This window comes from Epargyreus clarus, unplaced genomic scaffold (assembly GCF_041222505.1).
Source record: "Epargyreus clarus isolate Ecla_fem2 unplaced genomic scaffold, WU_Ecla_fem_2.2 ptg000021l, whole genome shotgun sequence".
Classification (NCBI taxonomy): domain Eukaryota; kingdom Metazoa; phylum Arthropoda; class Insecta; order Lepidoptera; family Hesperiidae; genus Epargyreus; species Epargyreus clarus.
This window is the reverse complement of record NW_027332228.1, coordinates 14023499-14041975: the sequence shown is the minus strand read 5'-3', so window position 1 is coordinate 14041975 and position 18477 is coordinate 14023499. Positions and strand designations below refer to the sequence as shown.

The 18477-nt window shown below is 32.9% G+C and overlaps 1 protein-coding gene across 1 annotated transcript in view; it reads left to right on the top strand.

Moving 5' to 3' along the window:
- LOC140750688 (uncharacterized) overlaps positions 1-18477 on the top strand; it is a 74275-nt gene that overhangs the window by 1544 nt on the left and 54254 nt on the right. The window lies entirely within an intron of this gene.

Sequence of the window (18477 nt, the reverse complement as noted above, 5' to 3'; positions counted from 1 at the left end):
CGATTTATAAACTAAACTCGGTTTACATATTGAATTCTCAGCTGACATGAAAATATTTGTAAATACACATAGTTCAACAAAGACCATAGGTACCAGATTATGATAAAACAGCGTTTTATCGCAAATGTACTTGATTTGTCGTGATAATTTGGGTGATTACTAATTGATGACGGTAATAACATATTTAGTAATGACACTATCTGCTGGCGCCTTAAAACCCTTAGCTTAATCTGTGTACCTTTAATTAACAAATACATAGGCATTTTTGTAAAGACAATATATTAATGTTTCAACCTACAGTTAGTTTTTTAACAAGAACTCGAGTCATAAGTAATCATTTAAGATAAAAATATGAAGTGAAAAGTCAATGACACCATCCGGGAATTTTATAGTGTTATCAACAAAAGAAACTTGTTTCATGACATATACGCAACAATAACTCTGCTCGGTTTCTTATTATAAATTCTTGCGTCGCTTTCTCATTTCTATTTATCTTGAACGATAACATGTAATTATATAAGACCATTTAAATTGTATCACCACGCTTGCCTGTATTTATGGTCGTTTTGTTGTACCGACCGCCCGTAGTTTTAATTTTTTTGGACCCTACCGACGACGACTACCTATTATCATCATCATAGCTCAAGTACGTACGCATTACCTGCGCCCAGTTATGAAAAAAAATAGGATAAATGGCACCGAGACGTTGCTAATTTCTCTTATATTTCTCTTATATTTAGCCATACTGCCAAATTTTAATACCAATACTTGATGTGGGAAAATTATTTTTGCTTTATGTGAGATGTGAGAGAAATAATGATTTCTTATCCTTCCAGTGCATTATCACGCTATAATTATATGTGTTTTAATAAACAAATAAAATAATGATTTCACGATATATAATATTCTTAATGTAGCTATTGTATTTTTTATTTGCACGATTGAAATGAGTTTAAATACTTTTACTCCAAATCGTTCGTCATTGGGCGTCAAGATATTATTCAGAAGTCTCGTCACGAATGTGATAACATATCAGCATTTGGATAGTATACTTGCGATTATACACTGTATTCTCAAGTACGTAGACGTTTTGTAGTTTTCCGCGTTTTAAAATATATTCATTGTTTTATTGTTAATACAACAATGGATAGAATCAAAGTCGAAGGTTAATTTCGACAGTTCCCGTGACGGATGTTGAAAATGTGAGGTCGATATTTTCAATCATACTCGTATAAGTGTACAATATTCGTATGTATGATTCGTATGATATCTAAAACAGAAAACAATAAAAAGTTTTTTGAGCAAAGGTTTAAAGTAAACGTAACGGCTGATTCATAAATATGGTAAAGAATGTTAAATTTAAGTAATTAAATATGAACTTTCATTTTAACATAAAATTAGTGGTGTATTCTGAAAATTTCTTATCACATATGAGTATAGGTACAACGTAAACGTATCCTCTTTATTTATCACGTAAGTAAGCTATAACTGAAACCTTGACAAACCCAATCTTGTATCATCTTATCTAAACCTCGAATTTGCTTAACATGTATTAACAATGACAAACTACTCGATTCCAAACACGAGCACAACACGAACGTAGAATAAAATTTGGTTGTATGAAACAAAAATATATATATATAGCCTGACATTCCTTCGCGTAACTGCTGCTCAGGTCAAAGCACCTATTTAATATGGATCTTCTATGCCGGAGACCAATTAATGTATAGTATCGGAGATTTGAATACAAATAAGTCAACACCGGATACACGTCTGACGGAATTGTCTCAGGCTAGAATAGGTTCCATTGTAGCACTATGTATTACATTATATACTTTCAGAACATAAGGCTTACAAAACAGTTACGTACATTCGTTTAAGTTACATAAACAGTTGAGTTTATCTAAATTGGATATTTTTACAGCAGTAATCGAGTTTATTACTAACCTATGACGTACTAATGAACACGTAAAATTACTATTGCAGTAAATTATTTTAATCTTCTCTATGCACCACTTGTGTCACACATATTTCTTGCAGTCCGAAATATTTTAAATCGCAATACAGTCAGTCTGTGATAGGATCTTTAAAGTTTTCATGTAACCTCCGTCAAAATCAGAAAACGATTTGCAAAATCATCTCAAACAAACAAGGAAAAGTTAAATGTTTGTCTAGACAGATAAACATTAATAAAATAGGTCCAAAATACATTCACGTATTTTACACATTAGCTATATAATTTAAGAGAATACCGTTATTTGGGAAGGCAGTTGCTAAATTGAAGTATTGTATATAAAAAATTCACAAAATTGTATGAATAGGGTTTAAAAATAGTTTTTATGTGAATGTCTAGTAACTCTCTAAGTATTCGCCCGCAGTTTTTGCCCTCCAGTCACGTGTAAAGGTTTCCTTTGTTTGCCACGCTAGCAGAACCCGTATTAGACCAATCCTTTTAACGATCTCTATTTAAAAGCCGTAGACAGGTAGACTTTCAAACGTTCATACTCTGGTGCTAAAAGCTGGAAGTGGCGCCGGAGCCGACTATAAACATATCACTGCTCAATGCAATGTTTTTTACTTTTACTAACCTAAGCACGCAATGGATTCATAAACGCACGTGAATACCATAATTTTAGAATCAGTAGGCATGTTTATAACATATTATTATTGCATTGTTCATAAGCCATAACATACGAATGCATTTTACTGTTCAGTTTTATACTTTGTAATATTTAACGGATAATAAACAGGCCATTAACCCAGTTTTACTTCTTATGTTCTGTATACATTTTCGGTGCACATTAAACATTGCGAAATATCAAAGTTCATAACTTCAAGTTGTACAACAACCTTTGGAACATGCCACGATATCAGTGTTTCGACAGGAACAATATTTTTTGACGGTAAAATACTTAATGAAAGATAAATTCTCACTCGCTGTACAGCGAATCGTAGAAATACAATAGCTCCATAAACTAAGGTTGTAATAATCGTGAATGTTATTGCTCGCTTTGACTATTTCCTTGAAAACTCTGACCGTAAGCATGAGCCGTGCTTGTTCGCATGGTAATGTGAAAGCCCGAAGACAATGTACTTTCGCCTTTGTATTTGCATGCAAATAATATAGCAATTCATGCTTCCTCTACATGAATGAAAAGAACATGGCAATTGCAAATTACAATCTTTCCAATTCACGACCGCGTCTCAAATGGTTATTCTTTGTAAGGCGGATACGTGACATTGCAACGATGTTCTTGAAATAAACTCATTGCAACACGCTAGCGTACTACAGATATTAGTATTTTATACACATGACATCCTAGTATTACGTTGGCAACAGACACATCCTTTATGATAATAAAATAAACCGTTTCCGTAATAAATTAACGCGATGAGACAGTTTAAATGATCTTCTGTTGGACATTTCAGTCAGGGATAACGTTATAAGTTTTATTTTTATTGCCTGTAAAAATGCTTAAAACTATTTGTGTATGCACAAAAATAACGCAAAAGTTCAATAACTAACAAAGTTATAATCAAAGTTACCTAATTAGCCTTTAACTTAATAGTCCCTTATCACCTAATTAAACAACTGGTTCAAGTGGGTTCACAAGTTATCTTTTTGTGGCTAAGGTACAACAAACTTAGATAGTGTCTTAAAACATTCGGCAAACTTTCTTGAAGTATACAGAGATTGCAACATCGCCCTATATGGCTCTTTCTTCATATATATAAATAGAACATCTAAGTGTATCTTACTTGTATTTAGTGTTTTGGTAGAAGAGTAACATGGTGCATAAATATTGCTATTCTGAGCTTGGATGGCGGTTCTTTAAAATAATCAAAGTTTTTAAGATAACATACGACGTTAACTATTTTCTTTCTTTATTTATGTCCAAGTAGGCAACGTCATTAGTCAAAAAGTACTCGTATCTAAACAGTAATGTGTTGCAACCATCCAGGTCACCATCTGACAACAGTGATTCTCCTCTCAATAAATCCAATTACGTTCTTACTAATTAACGTAACATGCTCGAAGCTGATTTAACAGGCTATCAATTAATTGTGAGATTATGATCATTTCCTGGCTTGATTTCGTGTTTGATTTAATGATAAGTACTATACCAATATTTATTTATATTAAAGTTCATTGTATTTTATGTGGCGCCAAATACATAGGTTATCCTAAATAAGGTTTTTTTATTGCATCTATTACGTATATCTGTACATATTATATAAATTTAGCTCCATTTGTTATGCTGTATTGAAGAAACTTTAGAACATTTCTATAGAATAATCCTGAAACCTGAATCTATTATTTTCAAAAATTCATTTAATTCGCATTTAAGTAATCAACATTATCTAATAATTTATTTTTAATAAATACAACCATAATACAACATTACTCTTACTTAAATATGTATAACACAACTATGGTACATCATGAGATTAAAAAATATGAGTAAATTTATAAGCACCGCAGCCCAGGTGACATTAAATACTTGCTGCGATAGTTGTGTTCATTCCAATTTTTAATCGGCCAGCTGTATCTCGGCAGCTGCCTTAACTCTTTGTACCTCTGCGTTCCACGAAAAATAAAAAAACTAAGCCTCCGAGCGATTACCTTTTAGAAAAGGTGCCCGTTGCCTTCGGGATCTGCCTATCTGTTTTTTGTGAAGGCTCCGTCAGCGTCCATTATGAACGGCGCGTTTGATTCGAAACAACTGACGAAGTTCGATAAAAAGAATAAAAGTAAACCAGATTCTAAAGTACTGTACAGACGAGGAATGTTAATTGCAATGTACGCCCGGCGTCATTACCAGACGTTTCTTAATATTCGTCTGATTACAAATGTTCCGTCTAGGCGCGACTAATTTGAAGTCTGGCTAATAGTAAGATCATTGAAATAGATTGATAATGTATTTGTATGTTTGATATGTTAGTATTGACGTAAAAGTTTCATATTTGAATGACCAGGTGGAAATCCAAACAGGTTGTTTTAACTTGTCTTTCTGGTTTTGAATTGTCAAAGCCTATCGGTTTGAGGTGTAGAAGTTAGATTTACTTGTACATTTGGGCGGATTGTTAGACAGAGTTATATCAATATCGCGACACCTGCTTAAAATATTTGCTTTCTAAAATATATATTAGCATTAATTTACTCTATCTTGCCAGCCCGGTAAGGTTTTGTACTGTATCAATGAATGTTATCTCTTCAGCAATCAAATCGCTAGACATCTTATAAATCATTTTTTTAACGCTGAAAGGTTAATGCCATTGTTTTCATTACATGAAAGAGTAAAAATATGTAAACTTGAGTAAAACTTTACAAATTTCATTCAGATTTTTCTAAAAGTAGTCAACTAACTGTCTCTATAAGATAAAACTACAATTATGCTCAAATAATCGATAGAATCCTCAGTGTCTCTATTTACATGGATAATGAACAACTACAAACAGTTTAAAAAGTTTATCAATAATCCCAAATAAATCCTTCCTATATCCATTAAGATTCTCAAGTGAACAGAACTGAAGTGAGTCTGACTTACAATTTTTGGGACCAAATAGTTAAATTAGGTATAAACTTAAAAGTAGCACAGCGTCACTCCACTGAAATAATCTCTAAATGCGCTTAAACACAGTGACCCAAATTTAGCGACACAATTACATAATTATTCACGGCAAATGACTATAATCAAACGAAACACTGCAAGACTTTAATTACCAGAAGAAGAAACCGACACGGCTTCATTACTTTTGCCTGATAAAGATAAAAATGTAGCGATAGCACTTTTTGTGTAATAAGAGTGGCCAGTTTTGCATGGATTGTAGATAAATCTGCGAATTATTATGACGTTATGTCGATTAATAAGCCTTATGAATTTCTCGTATTACAAAACAGTAGATTTTGTTGCAAGTAACACTTTTGCTTATTTTATATTACCACTTATAACATTGTAAGATGTAGATATAATATCTGTAATTAGTATAAGTGATCTGAAACAGTTCGTATTATAAGACATTAAATATGTATTGCATGCGTAATCGTGGTCGAACTATTTGTGGTTTGACGAAGTTCGGGCTTAAAGATAATTGAAATTAGAATGAAAATGAATATATAGATATATATAGACATGAAGATAGAATGTCTTACATTCTATCTTAGTTCTCTAGTAGCACATCTGTGATATACCTTAAATAAGAATAATATCCTATCTTCATTCCATTATAGATGTCTTTGCGCAACAATGGCCACTAAACATCAGTAGTGTCGCATACTTTTGAAGGTGGTAAAACCCTTTGTGGTTCGACTCCGGCGGCACCGTTGCCACACCTATTTCTACCTAATAACAGCAGTGTTAGGCACTGCTGTGTTCCGGTTTGAACGGTGTGGTAAGAGAGACAGACTTTTCCGAGGCGTTCCAACTTAGTCCTCAGGTGTAGCGGCGCATCTGTGGCCGACCTTAGGTAGAAATATCTAATACCATCTGGGGTTGATTACAGATGTCCATGGGCGGCAGTAGCAACTAACCGTTAGGTGGACTGCATGCTCGTCTGTTACTCCTATATTATAAAAAAATACTCCATTTGTACCTCCATTACATTAAAACATAGTTACGTGAGCTACGCAATTACACATATCTAAAGATACAAAATTGAAAAGGTAAGTACTTTGATGATATGACAATAAGTCGTTTGGCGTTGCTGGCTTTCACACTTTGCCAATAAACACATAATTACAACATCTTTCAATCGGAGAAAGTCCGATTCGTTTCGCTGAACCGTTTAATTTTGTCTAAACATGGACTACAATCTATGTATGATCACTAGTCACACCATGTAATTATTTACAAAAGTTTCCATTAGTGGTTTGATAGTTTTTCTTAGGTTTCACAACTTAATCGTCGGTTCAGACCACTTATTAGCCTGTGAGTACGACACAACTTTACATACGTACGAGTATGTATCTTACGAGTATATATAAAATTATCGTGTCACAATGTTAGCGTACGTAGTTACCGTACTCCTCCGAAAGGGCTTTACCGATTTTCACCAAATTTAATATATACATATTCAGTAGGTCGGCTACTATCTATTTTTCATATCCCTAAGTGAGTAGGTTGTTCATCCTTAGCATTTTTTTATTTATATGGCAACACAACATTTGCCGGGTCAGCTAGTATTACTATATTAATATTAAAAATCACTAATACCTACTTAATTAGGGAAAAGAAACATTCGTACTTCAATAAGTTTTCTTATTTTATTTGTGAATCGATTTTTTCTTTGGGCTATTGAGAATCTTTAGTATCAATATATTATGTTTTCCTCAAATTTTCAATAATGATCATGAAATTTATCCCTCACCGCTAGCAGAAGTCCTGGGTAGTAACTCTTATAGAAATGCTGATTGCCATTAAGTTTTACAAAAATAAATGAATAAAATGTATCTATTATTATTAATTTATAGTAAGTAGGTATAAATTATAGTAGGTATATATTACCTATAGTACTTGCTCTAGAGCAAACAATAATCGTACTTTCTATTATTCGACAGACAATACAATTTCGATTACATACGTAAATTCGAATTTCCCACGGCCCTACACATTGAAACACCTAAAATAATTCAAGTTTTCTATTGCACAATAAAAAGCATGCGGGCTGCCAGGCCGGTTGGACCAATAGTTGGACCGTTATCTTAATATGATGCATAAGAAGTACAATAAATTGTAGGTGTACCAGGTAATGCGTTTCTCTTGAAATATCATTTAATTTATCATTTTTTCTATACTCACTTGGTTTTTGTATAATAGTATCATGGACATGTTTTTATTACAATATAATACTCTACAATATAAGTTACAGCTAACAGATAGTTGCGAGTAGTTACGACTGGACTTTATGGTTTTAATATTTTTCCAGTCTTAATAATAACCTAGATTCTGAACAAAGAGAATGACTATTTTTCTCATGCGGCATTAATTACGAAATGTAGCTATAACAATATTATAGATAAAATTAAAAATGGTATAAGTAATTAAGAATTAGGTAGTTTTTGAAATTTTATCGTATAAGCATTAACTATCCTGTCTTCCTAGGTGTCTGAAATCATACTATTGCGAATAATAATTATATGATTCTTTGTTAAATTCTTCTGGTCACAGCCCAAGTAGATCGTATTTAATACGATATCACTTAATAGTTTTATGAAAGACTAAAAATTACAACAACGATTATGTAACATCAACAATTACAATTTCTCTATCATCACGTTACTCCCTATTACACTACACACATACAATTAATTTGAAACTGGTTTCATTAAATCTAAGAACCAATTTCGACGCATTAAATATATTTTTGTAAGCCATACGTAGCGTGTACATTTACAAGCGGTTTTGTAAGACATATCTCTTTAATCTTGTTGTTACAAGCAGTACAACGATACATGTAAATATCGATTTCGCCGAATCTGGTTTAAAAATCAGTGCTTATTTCATGCATGATTAATATCATTGAGATTTCTGGTATTCAATGTAATACATTGCCTTCGAAATGTCGACTGATCTTTGAAAATCGACCAAAAGATACTAAGATGATTACGTCTTCATAAAACATTTATTTGTGATATAAACCAATCGCAATATAATATTAGTTACTTGCTACAGGGTTTCTCAGAAATAAAGCCAACCAATAACTGTCAAGCGTGAGTGTAAATCCGAGATTAGCTGCGGATTCAGCCGAGGTTTGCTAATTAAGAACAAGACAAGCAATGAAGCCCTATTTAACTAGCTACACGCTTCAAAGAGAGATTAAAGGTTTTTGTTTTTAGGATAATGTTTTATCATAACAGCTTATTATTATAAGAAATTGCTATGATGAAAAATATACATTTCCAAGGATCAACGTTTATTCAGATAATATTCGAAATTCCCGTCCGACTCGTCGGTAATTGGTAGACGTTATTCAGTGAGAGAAAGTCAATATAAACCTTTATATTATGTTAGCGTCCATTTATATTTTTATTATTCTATACCAATTCGTTTTGATAGTAATCATATCTAACATGCACACCAATTCTTTTGTTCTCCAACAACTGGTTATATTTATGTCGTGGGTAAAGACAAACCGAATAATAAACAATATTATATATTATCTTGGTCTTTCTTTCATACCGCATTTCGTACTAACATTGAGTCGTATCGCACGGTTAGAAGGGACGATACGGACAAACCAGTTTCGGAACACGTGCTCCGGTGCCGATGAGATGGAATCGTGGCTCCCTAGTTATTGCTTGTGGACCAAACATTTATAAGACTTTCTATGTAACTTCATAATTACAAGAAAGAATTCCCTTGAAAAAGTAAAGTGGAGTTAGGTATTTCAGAAAGAATTCTATGTAACGTCTCTGCAAAACTTCCTTCCCTCGAAATTTCGTACAAAATTAATTCAATCAATGCTTTAAATAATCCTTAATCTAATTTATTTATTATTAATAAACTTAATTGTATTATACATCCATAAATTTACAATTGCACAATCAAGAACGGAAAGAAATAGTAGGTACGATATTTTTATCCGGGCTAAAATAAGTGCACTTACATGTTACGCTGAACGTAATCTTACTCTCAGAGAAACATATTTAATTTTATGAACGTGTATTGCAAGAGTTTAAAACTCTTGCTGCTAAAACTACTGACATGAAAGAGTCGGCCAATTTTCCTATTGGTAAAGCTAATGTTATAAATGTAATATAATCAGATAAAACATTACAATGAGGGTCAGTGATTGAAGAATGTAATCGTAATCTTTGAAACGATTACATTTAACCTATCTCTGGAATGAGGTCATATATAAAGTGCACTTACATTCGATAGCGTAGAGATTGCTCTCATTAATGAGTTAAATTGCTTAATGCCGGGGTCTCGGGTTCACGCGTTATCTAATGAGACGGAGAATTCGCCAGACCCTGCTGTTGTAATTGAGGAAAAGTATCTAAAAGTTTTGTGGTTAGTTGGTCTACTGTTTAGGGAAAATTGTTCGTCAGTAGAAACGGGTAAATACTCGACCTATACATAGCATTTAATAACACTAATTTAGTTTCTTTCAACGAATTAGATTGAAAGAGATGCAAGATTAAAATGAAAATAGAAACAAAAAAAATAAGAATCATAAAATTTATCTGCATTGTCACGTCAAAAAAACTGAGGCAAAATCTTAGTAGAACGCCTATACATTTTACGTTTATCGTACTTAGAGTTATTAGGTGTGTACGACAATAAAAACAGCAATTAAAATGTGTATCAAAAAGATAACGAGTCATTCTTGCGCAAGGTGAGATCGTAGATCGGCACAAAAACGAGTACTTACCAATCAAGTCCATGACTAAACTTGAAGACATTAAACATCACAATATATAAGATGGCTTAGTAACCCGATATATATCTTTTAAAGCTATTAAACAATAGCTTATATAGTCCAGTCGCAAAAAATCTAGAGTTAACATCTGTTGATAAAGTATTCGAGTATTTGCCGTCTCACTACGTCATTAATAGAACTCCATTAAATTGGTCTTCATGAAACAAACCGGGTGCGTTTATGTATAAATATTGACCGCCAAGATTGGTTACAAAACTTGCAGAGACCAACCAATTTTCTACACAAAAGCGTAAATTACTTGGCTACTGCTCACAATTGAAAAGAAACTGCTGAACGTATGCCTTTTACCGATCGTAAGGTTTATCTTGTTATACTTTTATACTTTATTTATTACTTGGGAGACATTTGCCAAGAATAAAATTCGAAGAGTTAAGCTATTTTAAAGTACAACTAGTTTTACATATGATTAACCATGTAGCACCTGTGTTTAATGATGGCACTATTAAAGTGGTGTCGAAGACCAGTTCTGTGACTCGCCAGCTAAATACGATTGTATGAATTAAACATAACGAAACAGGTGTTACTTGAAACTGGAAACACTATTTGTTACAGAACCGGGACGAGCGGTGGCTGCGGTGGAATTAGCTTGTTATATTTTAATGACTAACCAATGTTTCATCGGTTATATTTTTAAACTTTTATGGTGTACAACGGACAATAATTATAGACGGAGGAGATCACTTGTAAAAGAGAATGAAAGTAGTGTTTTGAACGAATATATTTTATTGAGGTAGAAACTGATGATTATGACAAACTAAGATACCGTAGCATTTAACAATGATAAGCAATCACATCACAAAGCTTGATGATGAAGACATTTTAAAGTGATTCTCATCCAATCGATAAGCGTATGAAGCTTTGCATGTATATGGCATTTATGATCAAGTTCACGTAATCCATGCAACTTTTGCGTCTTTTTCATCACTTATAACAATGCATCAAAGTTTGTTTTTGTGTGCACAAGCTGCATATTAGATTGCTGCCGCATAACGGTTAACAGACGGCCTGGCGTGACGGGTACGGCGTGTGCGTTCTGCATTCCTGCGTCTGCTACCATTACTCTGCCGGTATGACGGGGACGTTGAATACGAATACGATAAAATTGCCTAATTATCCCATATCAGAACCAGATTTACCTTTAGAGTCTTAACATTCAATTAATGGTTTAGAAATGACAGGGTAATCTTCGATAAACTGGGACAAAATGGTATGCCTGCAAAGCCATGTTATTTTAATAAATTAAATAAGTGTTATTGGTTACAAAGTATTGGTTTTATTCATTAGGCTTTAATTTACTTACAAAGTGTTTTACACTTAGACCTAAAAATAAACATTTTTAGGATGGAGATCGACAGATTTTTACATATTGCAACTTAACAAGTTACAATGTAAGAACAATAGAATTGTTCAGAATAACTGCAGTGTTAGGTAGTTAGACAGCTGTTTTTCAGCCTAGCAACATAGCAATGGTTGGTCTGACACTACGCAGTGCAAAGCAATGTTTTTGTGTTCAACATTAACATTTCATTACTAATTTTTAATGAAAGTTTACTTGTATTGCATGCGAGTTATTAGCCATAAATACGTAGGTATATTTTTACAACTAATTTTCGTTATCATAATTACCTACATATTACTTTAATTGTAGGTTTATGATTCCTAACTTAGAACATCTCCATTTATGGTCAGCTGCCTGCAAAATAATTATCTCCTGAGCATCGTCAATTTAAAGTGAAAACTAATGCTGCCTTATTTATAATGCCTAATGGGGTTATCTTGTATTCATAGAAGTAATAAATTCTAATAAATGGCAGACGTGTCGAGAGGAAATAAAAGATTTTCTACTTAGTATCAATCTTAGGATAGGCAGAATGACTAGGAAATATTATAGGAAACATGATAGACATGGAGCGAACATGAACAACGATGTTAATGAAACTTTTTTACTTAGGATGATTAATGTATAGTCAATGGCTGCATCTCTAGTTTACTACTCGGTTGATTCGCCTATATCACAGTATAAGGATATCCTATATGTTTAATGTTTATATTAACTTTTATTTCTAGTTTTACAATGTATTACAACAAGTCAAGAAGGTAAGGTAGCTATGACAAGTTTAATATGTAAAGTGAAATATTATAGAGAAGCTTTATTTACTTTGTAATGGGGCAAAATATAATAAACGAGTGATGTTTGTCCTACTGCAGGAATCTTTAGAAGTGTTCGTAACATTCGTAAGAAATTCTTAACTTAGATACAATGGAATTGTAACATAGCTTGATTTACTTACTATATAATTAACATCTCAAACGTGTACCTAATCACAGAAAAAAGCAAATGGGCTATCGAATATTTACCTGAAGTGTGGTGTCTTTTACAGTAAAATCAAAATTTTAAGAACAAAAGAACATGTGGGCACTTCACCCACATTAACATTATTTATGTGTGATATAATATATAAACTAAATACACATAAATAATGTTAATGTGGGTGAAATGTCCACACACATTTATGGAACAAAAAATGATTAAAATGAGGTATTTAGATATCAAGATAAATAAATAGAATTTATCTCTGACATAGTTAACATTATTCATTCGAAACGAGTAAGAAAGCGTAGAAATATAGGCTCGAGCCATAATAATTAATGAAGGATATTTATTAAGCCCATAACACCATTCCACAGGCATTACAGGTAATCAAGTATTTAAATCCGGCATACGACGATCGCTGCGCAGTAAACATTAATTGGATGATAAGTAGGTGTAAGAGTTTCTTTTTATACCATGCTATATTACGCCGATTAATTACTTTTATCCTTAGACAAGTACTCAAAGTTTAGTACGGTAATTGCAGTAAACGTGGAAGCTATCTATCTATATGTACAAGTAAATAAAATTTTACATTGTATCACAGTACAAATATCTATAATCCTTATACTGTGATTGTATGTAATTAAAAAGTCACTTGCAAACCCGTGGTGATTTGTCCGTAATGATTAGTCATAGAACCCTAAAAAAATGCATGTTTCTTATATTTCGCTCATAAAAATATTCTCCTTGAAAAATTAATAAAAATTTAACGTAAACAAAATACAATGTTAATGACAATCTCATTGTACTATAATTAGTATTATTACCTCAATCTTGTAAGGTATTTAGGGATGAAAGTTACAAGTGTGAAATCCAAAACGCTCAAAGACCATTATAGACAGATTTTCATATTTCTGCTAACTAATTATAGTTGACCACCGAAGCCGCTGTTAACATGTAGCACGTTAATAAAACCTGTTGCATTACGCAATTCGTATATATTGTTAATGTTTTGATAACTGAAACATAAAATGGTTGGTATTTAAAACATTATTGACCAGTTAAAATGTACCTAGCAGTAGTATCCCAGTGTACCTACACCTGTGTCATTTGACTAAATGGAAATTAGTTCGAATAAAAAGCTATATATACGCAAGTAGATAATTTTAGTTGCAAACTTTGTACAGTAGGTACCGATGGTGTGGTACAGTACCTATGCAATAAGTTTATGTCTCTAGACTCATAATTTTATTCTTTCACGAATATGAAAATGCTTAAAGTAGATATTTAGACGTAAGTGACGTAACGTAAAAGTGTAAATAAGTGTCTCGTTGGCTATGCTTTACTGCTAATAAGCTACAGCATACTTTATCCTAGTAAAACATTATTTCGCAAGTTAAGTGTCCGTACTATATAACTATTATAAAAGAAATATCGTTTGCATAGATTTCGTGAATTAACTTCAGTTAATTATTATCAGCTTTTATGGTTCCCAAACAGCAAAGCTTTTTATTTATATACTCAACTTGTCAATTTGTAAACGCATACCTATCCTACTTCATTTATGTGTGCTCATTGTAGGTAGGTACTCATCATACATTGACAAAACTAGAAGTGCCCGCGACTTCGACCGTGTTTAAAAAAATAATATGGCAAACATATACCTAAAAATGTAACTGAAACTTCATGAAAGTGACAGTGGCGCCATCGGTCGAAAATTGGTCGTACCAACTTAGAAAGCATCGAAAAATGCATAATTTACAGTTCTATAAAGGACACACAGACAAACATTCATTTTTATATTTATAGACTAGGCAAAAACGTCACATGTCAGTTGAATCACTTTATAAATAATCAAAGTTCAATCGTACGTCATGAAATCGAGCAGGCGCAAAATTAGCATGTGTTATTTTAGCGACGCTCTGCAGTGGTTTCTTTGTTTGAGTCATTATCCATTACCCTAAGCAACGATGCCGATTTCGGTTTGAAAATAATAAAAAAATATGGCGCCATCTTACGTTTCCACATTTCTCCGTCAAGCAAACGTAACCGAGCATATTTCACTACTTATTGCATTCGCAGCGTGTTAAATTGCTTTTGAAACGGAGAAGAAATAAATGGCTGCTGTACAATAAAAAAGTAAGTGAAGAAAACCAAAAAAACCCGCTTGAAAAGACAATTACAAATACCTTTTTTAGACGGTGATGTCCGATGATATTTATCTCTTTCGCATGGTGAGCCCTCTATGATGAGCCATTTTTACAAATAGACAAAAAACAAACACATTGATATCCATATTGCAGTGTTCGAAAGTTTTTTTTTTCACCTTTATGTAGTTCCAACATTGTACCTACATTTTACAGTTACCATGTTTTTACGTCACGTGAATCTAACAACACCTTGATCGTAGAAATATGATGAAATAAAAAAATACAAACTTACAAATATAGGTGTAAAAATATAACCCTTCCGTGCATACCTTAAATCTTTCAGTGAAGTAAAAAGATGCCTACATTTAACAAAGAAATATATTTGAGATGAACTCTGTAGGCGAGTCCGTGACTGCCTGATGACCCCATCAGCTAATTATTTGCGGTCGTTGTCAAGTTTTGCGTTTAAAACTGTGAGTAACATTTCTTGCTACTATATTTTAGTATTATCATCCATTTAATAAACAACTTTGTATACCTTTATTATTAGTTATTTGCACGCAAAGTTCAATAACTTATGAAATTTATTTATAGTGGTAGGTATTTTAAGTTCGTGGAACTACCGCTTCAAAGTATCTTCATACTAACTGCTAAACCTCGGAGCAAATGTGAGTCACTTCATCAATCTTGCTTTAACATTTACTTTCTATCTTAATTGAACTTATCTTGACAAAAGTGACTTAAATTACTTAAGTGTCTTTATCGTTGCTTAACGGTACTTAAGGATTTTAATTCCCTAACAAGAGGTACATAGTGAAAGTAACATGTACGTAAAACCAGGTAATCTTTTTTGCTCATATGGGGTAATATTCTCGAAGCGCAGGAGACAGTGAGTTAATTTTCGTGCTACCATTGGAAAAGCAACTAATTTTCCAGAACAGTGTCGGATTCTCTGAAGTTTTATCTTTAACCTTATCGACATGGCGTTAGTTTCGCGATAACTCGACGAAACGTTCGCGATGGTGTGATGCGATATCACTATCGGTTGATAGTAAAAGTAATTGAATAAAACACTCAATTCACCTATCATTCTGCAAACAGCTGTTTTGTAGACAAACACTTTATTTGGTAGACATATTCGTAGCCTTTATAGGTTTAGCAAAAATTCACTTGTTCTATGAAATATTGAGTTAATCATTGTATTCGACATAATCACTGCTACTGTAATCGAAGTAGTATTACATCACTAACCTGTTCGTAAATAAACATGAGACCGCTGTCCTACATACCTAATGCAAACATTAGTGGAACTGTGCAAAAAATATCCTTCGAGCGAGCTCAAACGCATGAATCAGGGATGAATCATGCTGCAATTCGTCTGTCACCGTTATTCACAAGGTCTTACATACATCCTTGAATATGTCAGGATATTGTCGTTTAGAGATAAATAGGATCTCTAAAAATATTCGATGGCATCACTATTCCTTATCGAACACTTATCGAAGAACAATTGAATTAGCATTGGAGCACTCGTATGAAACAATGGAGTAGAAAACTTCCGCAAGTAGTAGGCAGTAAACAATTAATGTGATATGTTCATGAGATCATTAATCACATTAAATTTCCCCAATTAATTTTACTTAAAAACACTTCCTTTTCTCACGATGTTATCAAGAGAATGAAAGGAATTAGGTATCCGAAACAATAATGCAATTTTGAGTTTAATAAATCAATGTTTTTATAAATTGAAGAAACAATTCTAACCCTATTTTCTGACATTTTAATGACTTTATTATCCTTCATATTTTCGATTAATTGTTCATGGAATAAATACCCAAATAATATTGTGCCATATTTTGGTAATAAACAATAATTTAAATTACTAAATGTATTTTTTGTATAATATCCTTATAATCAGTCACACATTCAAATCACATAGTCTTTAAACTACTATGGTTTTCAATTTAGATTATATAAAACGTTCTCTGTATTTCGACCTATCACTTCCGACGTAATTTGTTACACAAGGCCATGTCATGACACCTATGGTTTCCTCGTCACTAACGAGTTTTGTATGTGTACTCATTATGTCTATTCGCAAATGGTTTTATCGTTCTGTTGCCACTCCAAATGTTTTATATTTTACGACCAAGAATAGTAACCCGTGTCATATTGTGAAAGTAACAAGAAATTTACTCATTTACTTGGAGATATTTTGGTGGTAAAATATGTAATTTCCTATATTATGGAGGTTTTTTTTTTATAATATAGGAGTAGCAGACGAGCATGCAGTCCACCTGATGGTAAGTGGTTCCTGCCGCCCATGGATCTGTTATCAACCCCAGATAGAATAGATATTCCTATCTGAGGTCGGCCACAGATGCGCCGCTATCTCTAAGGACTAAGCTGGAATGCCTCAGATAAGTATGTCTCCGTTACCACACCCTTCAAAATGGAACACAGCAGCGCGTAACACTGATGTTATTAGGCAGAAATAGGTAATCGAACCACAAAGGGTTCTACTACCCTCAGAGTTATTAATATAACCTTTTTATTTTGGGTATGAAATGTATACTTCAATTTTGAAAATAACTAAATTAGTAGCTGCCGCTAAATGCATTTTCTTCTTTATTTTATTACACAAAATTTTCGTACGCAACGTGACAAATAAATGAATTAACCGCAAAAGATTATACCGTGAATGTGAAATCAAGTGCTCTTTCCTTCCGAACCGGTACTTAGTGAGAATAAAAACGGTAATTCGATACATAACTACAGGGCACTAAGGAACGGATCATAAGAGATTTTTTTCTGTTGAGAGTTGCCGACGGCTTAACATGCAAAGTGCCTCCTGCATGCATGCAGATGAGTTTTGATAAACATTTAAATCTCATGCGAATGATAATATACAGATGAAGTCGTCCAGCAAATCCTTGCAAACACATTTCTATCCGACTTCAAAGATATGGCTTGCTAACTTAACTTTATGTTTTTAAGGTTAAAATATTGTTCTAAATAAAAAAATCTCCACATTTAAAATGTTGTATAAGAAAATACCATGTTCAATTACGTATCTTCTGTTTCGTTACCTATATATATCTTGTGAAAGAGTACATAAGTGTTAGTCTGTTGTTATTGGTTCACTTTTAATAATGGGCTCTATTATCCTTTCTTACTGTATCTAATATCTATACAAATTCCAATGCACTTTAAATATTTCTACAATCATACTACCTGTTTTACCAGTACCCACGCTTAGTCATAAATAAAGTCCAAAGATCTATTAGAACGTGCTATGTTTAACGGGCTGACTAGAAAATCGCCTGAGGCAAGCGGTTGATTAGAAAGACCCTGTTCAGAGATGTTCTATTTTCCGTAAAAGGGTTCATTTCTTACGCACTTTGAGGGGACCATTGACAGCTTAGATCTTTTGCTATTATTTATGATCTAGCACGCATGCTATTTTGGCGTATATTTAACCAGATATTCCTGCTATTTTCTTGCTAGTTTTCTTTTACAAAACTTTGAATTATAAACCTTCTTATATTATGTTGTTCATTGTTACGTATT